Consider the following 6,000-nt stretch of genomic DNA (forward strand, 5'->3'; position numbering starts at 1 on the left):
TGCAACCTATATTACGTATATCTATCTATGCATTACGTTCATAGGAATTGTATGAGATACCCTAGTTGCATTTTCTTAGGATCCAATGTATTGAATACTAGCACTTGAGTCCGAATAGCTGCTATGCTAATAGGACCGGTAGAAGTCGAGTGATTTCCTGTCACTCGCGCGATATAGGAGTTGTAATATTTACATTACTGTAATCAATATAAGGATGATGGACGGGGTTGTGTGCAGTATCATGGAAATGAATGATACCCCGTCTGTGTTGATAAATTGGATAAGGTCGCGGTGTGTGCCGATCGGGGTTAAGCGTTTGAAAGTACTTACCACATACCGTGAGTTTTGGGTAAGCGGCAAGCCTAATAACCAATCGGCCCGAGGAGTGGACATACCTCCCACCACTCGTCTTGCTTCTTCTGGTTACTTAGTTCGACGTGTGGGAATACGTGTTGCAAGGGCAACCAGGAATACGGGTTTTGTAGTCGCGCTACAGACATATGTCCCGCACTTTGGAAGTGCGTATGGTCTTGCAGTCGCTTGTGGTGGACCTGTCCACGAGTCGGAATGAAAGGCAAACGGTTGCTTCGGAACAATCGTTGGATGTTCCAAGCGTGTGAGTTAGGTTTACCTTGCAAGGTTGAAAATTGGATTCAGAATCGTCCGTTTCTCGCGGAGATTGAGACTGCTTGATCCCTTTATCATATAGAGTAACAAGAGAAATTTCATGATTATCAAAGATGATGTTTGGCTAAAGTTTCTACCATGCTTGAATAGCTATACGTGCCTACCTAGAATGAATAATCACATAGAACTTGAAAGCTAAAATTTGACATTAAGGATCTACTCTTCGATGCTTTTCAGCTGAAAACTCTACCCAAAGCTAAAAGCCTTCATAAGTCTAGTTACATGGCTAAGTATACCATGAACGGGTAAGCCTTGCTGAGTATCAGTATACTCAGTCTTGCTAGTTACTTGTTTTTCAGGTAAAGTGTTTGAAGACCCTACTCTTCCCTTGCCTTGGCCCTGTGCTCTTCCAGATGGTTGGTCCGTGGAATGGGATCCATCCCCGGCCAACACTGATGATCTCGAATGATGTCGTGCCCGGGCTTAGCATGACATCCATCTTGACGACGTGCTGTACATCATCCCGTATGTTTTCCGCTGCCAAAAACCATAGCTTTAACAGTTTGTAATATTTTCTCTAAATTTGTAATTTTCTGTGATGTAAAATATGATGATGACTGTATCTCTGGACTCACCTTCGTGTGAGATAACCTTATTGATCCTGTATTCGGTGGTTTATCGGGAAGTTACCCGACAGGCCAAGGGATTATACCGTTTGAAGCACGTTGGAGCCCTCAGAAATGGACTCACGTACTTGAGCCGGTATAATTCAGGTTGGTTCTGCCACAAAAACTGTCACCACCTTGTTCGCCTTAGTGGACAAATGCGCCAGGGCAGCAGAGGGCCGAGCATGGCACTCTGCCCCTCAAGGAGGGCCCGCACAAACGAGTGGGTCCAGTGTCGCTGCCCCTGGCAGCGACAAGAAAAAGAACAAGAAGAACCGTGGCTTTGACAAGTCACGAGTTGGGTGTCCGGTCGCCGCAGCTGCAGCGACCGGGGGCCAGAACTCCCGTGGCAAGCGCCCACGTCAACAGCGCACCGACCCCGGGTCGTGCCCTGTTCATCCTGGGGCTCGCCACAGCGCCACCAAGTGCCGCGAGATCCAGAAGCTCGCGGAGCGCCTTAGCAAGAGGCGCGACCAAGCCTCCAGGGAAGGCTCCTCCCCACCGCGGTGGTCCGGCAAGGAGAAGGCCTCCGATGCCGATGCGGCTGCGACGGAGAGGGAGTTGGGGTACCAGACCCCAAACAAGGACCTCAAGGGCCTCTTCCACCAGTCTGACTCCGAGTCCGGGGGGGGCTGAGCGCTGCAAAAAGCTGTACGTCATGTACGGCGGTAGTTCGGAGCTCATCTTCGGTGGGATGTTAAAACCCTACGCCGAGAGGTTCTCTCGGTGAAGCCGGAGACGCCAAAGGCGGTGCCCCACCAGAGGTGGAAGAGCACCACCATCTCCTTCGAGCCGTCCGACTGCCCTAAGAACATGGAGGGGGTTGGAGTCCTACCGCTCGTCACCGCCCCCACCATTGCCAACGTCAGGCTCCACCACGTGCTGATCGACGGAGGCGCTGGCCTTAGCGTCATCAGCTATGCAGCGTTCAAGCACCTGCAGATCCCGGAGTAAAGTTGGCTCCGTCGCGCCCGTTCTCCGGAGTAGGCCCAAATCCCGTTTACCCGGTGGGGACCATTTCCCTGCCGGTCACGTTCGGGACGGAGGTGAACTTCCGCACGGAGAACGTCCAGTTCGAAGTTGCGGAAGTCAACCTCCCCTTCAATGCCATCATTGGCAGACCGGCTCTGTACCGGTTCATGGCGTTGCCCATTACGGGTACTTGGTATTCAAGATGCTGTCCCCGGCAGGCGTCCTCACCGTGCAGAACGACCGGACCGCTGCCGTGGTGGTGGTTGAGAAGCTGCATAAGCTAGCAGCAGGGCTTGCCCCGACAGCTGGCCCCGAGGGGTCTGACCCCTCATCCTCTCGTGCCAAGGCGCTGACCAAGGCACCCAGCGTGAGACGCTGTTTCTTTACCTTGCAGCGACGACTGAAGTGATCAGCATGGTGCTGGTCACTGAGAGGTCTGAGCAACTCCTGCAGGGGGCCTCCGTGGTCCCCCTGCAGGAGGTGGAGGTCCGGACTCCACCAGTGTGGCAACCGACCCTGCTTCGGAGGGCTCGGCCGGGTCCAGACCCGGGGAAGAATGAGGTGACCGGGGGTCCGGCGTGTCCCCAGCCCAAATAGAAGGACCCAGTCCAGCTGGCAAAGTCAAGACTGTCCAGAAGCCGGTCTACTACGTCAGCGAGGTCCTTCACGAGGCAAAAGCCAGGTATCCTGAGTCGCATAAGCTCCTTTATGCTATACTCGTTGCGTCGCAGAAGCTCCATCATTATTTCCAGGCCCACAAGATTGTGGTGGTGATCTCCTACCCTTTGAGGGCCATACTCCACAATTCCAACGCCACGGGCAATATCGCCAAGTGGGCAGCAGAGCTTGCTGAATTTCAACTCGACTTCCAGCCACGCCACGCCATCAAGAGCCAGATCCTCGCCGACTTTGTTGCGGAGTGGATACCAGCACCGAGTATCCTAGGGGGTCTGGGCAATGGGTCGGACCCCCCACCTCCAGATGCCAGGGCTCCGGTGTTCACCGGACCCCACTGGACGCTCTTCTTCGACGGGTCCGCTCGCAACAAGAAGGCTGGGGCTGGCGTGGTCCTCATCGACCCAAGCGGTGAGCAAGTGAAGTACATGGTGCTCCTCAACTTTGAGGCCACCAATAACATGGTGGAGTATGAGACCTTAATCTTCAGACTCACGGTGGCCCAGTCCCTGGGAGTCCGGGAGCTCCTGGTCAAAGTGGACTCCCAACTCGTCATCAGACAGGTCCGGGGGGAGTGTTGCTGCAACAATCCCCAGCTCGCAGCTTACTTCATCCACGTGAGGAAGCTGGAGAAGGACTTCGATGTGCTAGAACTGCAACACGTTCCACGCGAGGGCAACTCAGCGGCGGATGCACTCTCGACGAAGGCATCGACTCAGGCACCCGTGCCAGAGGGCGTCTTCCAAAGACGGCTGCTGAAGCCTTCAGCCCAGCATGCCGGACTGGGCGAAGGGGTTGGACTAGCACCTCGAAGCTAGCGGTCCTGGTGGCGCCCCATCTGTGGAGCCCGCCAAGGGTTGTGTGCACCCTCGAGGGTCCCGAAGACCTCGGGGAGCCGCACCCAGTTTCTCAGGAAGGTCCCGATGCATGGATCTCCAAGATCCGGGACTACCTGAAAGACAATTTCATTCCTGAAGACCAAGCATCTGCTGAGCGTATAGTGTGGATGGCTAAGCGATACATGGTGGTAGAAGGGGATCTCTACCGTCGTGGCGCCAACGGCATCCTCATGTGGTGCATGACTCGAGAAGAGGGCTGCGACTTGCTTGCAGAGATCCATGGAGGCGAGTGCGGAAGTCATTCTTCATCCCGCACGCTGGTCGGTAAGGCCTTCCGACATGGCTTTTACTGGCCAACAGTGCTCCAGGATGCAGCTGAGCTGGTAAGGTCCTGCAAGGCATGCCAGTTCCATGCAAAGCAGATACACACTCCAGCACAGGCACTACAAATGATTCCAACCTCTTGGCCCTTCGCTGTATGAGGGTTGTATATCTTGGGACCTTTCCCTAGGGCCATCGGCGGGTACCAGTACCTATACGTCGCCATCAACAAATTCACCAAATGGCCGGAGGCAACCCCCGTGGTCAACATTACCAAGGCGTCAGCAACTACCTTTCTCAAGTCAATTGTGTGTCGGTTTGGGGTCCCAAACCGGATCATTACTGACAATGGGACTTAGTTCACGAGCCAATACTTCCAAGAGTACTGCGAAGATATTGGCATCTAGCTCTATTTTGCCTCCGTGGTGCATCCTAAGAGCAATGGCCAAGTTGAGCGGGCTAATGCTGAGATCCTCAGAGGGCTCAAGATCCGAACCTACAACGATCTTGAGAAACATGGCGCAAAATGGGTTGACCAGCTTTCAAGTGTGCTGTGGGGGAATCGGACCACACCCAGCCGGGCGACTGGGGAGACTCCTTTCTTCCTGGTCTACGGGGCCGAAGCATGCCTTCCCCCGCAGATCACCATGGGCTCGCTACGAGTCCAAGCTTTCGATGAGGACTTGCAGGAGCAGCAGCGTCGCCAAGATGTGGACCTCGTCGACGAGCGAAGATGGCAAGCAGCAGTCCGAAATGCACGGTAGAACCAAGCGCTCCGGCGTTACCATCAACGGTTCGTGCATAGTAGGGAGCTCCAGATCGGAGACCTAGTCCTAAGGCGAATCTTGAACCGCGAAGGGCTACACAAACTCTCTCCCAGCTTGGAGGGTCCTTTCAAGGTAACGAAGGTGTGCCGACCCGGATCTGTTCGCTTGGCTACGGAGGAAGGCATGCAGCTACCTAACCCGTGGAATATTGAACACCTCCGTAAGTTCTACCCTTAGGGGCCTAGGTGAGAGAAAATTCTTTCCTTTGTAAATGGTAGCATCCCCGTGCGGACCAGAGCGGTGGAGGTCTGTCCTCGTAAACTGGCCCCTGTCATCCATCGCACACTCTGTCTGTACCAATTTATTAAGGAGGAATTTATTCTCAGTATGTCTTTAAGGCTTATGCGATTCTATTTTTCCCTTATTTATTGCTTCGCTAACCCCCACGAGGTCCCTTATTCCCATGCCGTACTCGAGGCCTGCTTAGAGTTGCTATGTTGTATCTTCGCCCAGGACCTATATTCACAGGAAGGAAGGGTCCGGCCTTCTGGGAACTGGCTTCAGGGAAACGCACTCGTCCTTTGCGGGGTCCAGAGTTGTGTAGCCGCTTAGACTGGTTCCGCACCTTAAGCCTACACGCTCTATCTCCCTATGATAAGTGCCGTAGTACCTCGGACCATGCCCGCGGAAGCCTGGAACCCTCTGATCCTTAAGCATAGGCCCTAGTGCCCAGATTCACAAAGCATCTTAGAGACCCCTAGCGGGCAAGGTCCGGGACCCCGTGGGAAAAATTGCTAAGCAGCTATTCTAAGTCATGTGCAGGATCTCGGTTTAATGGTAGCTAGTCCCAATTCATCGCGACTACCTCCCAGGGGGCAAAAGGACCTCGGCAAGCCTGAAAGCACACGACAGAATCGGCAATCGGAAAAACGGCTAAGTTTTCTCGCAAAACAGATACGCAAAACGGCTAAGTCTTGTTTTTTGCAAAACAAATACATTACTTATTATGTACAAAACATTACATTACATCAAAAAGAAAAAAGAAGGAGCTACTCTTATTTTTCTGGTGCTCCGGAGGGATCCCTTCTCCTTGCAGGTCCGGGACGACGCTCGATGTGGGACACCACGATGTCC

Source organism: Panicum hallii, chromosome 9 (assembly GCF_002211085.1).
Source record: "Panicum hallii strain FIL2 chromosome 9, PHallii_v3.1, whole genome shotgun sequence".
Lineage (NCBI taxonomy): Eukaryota > Viridiplantae > Streptophyta > Magnoliopsida > Poales > Poaceae > Panicum > Panicum hallii.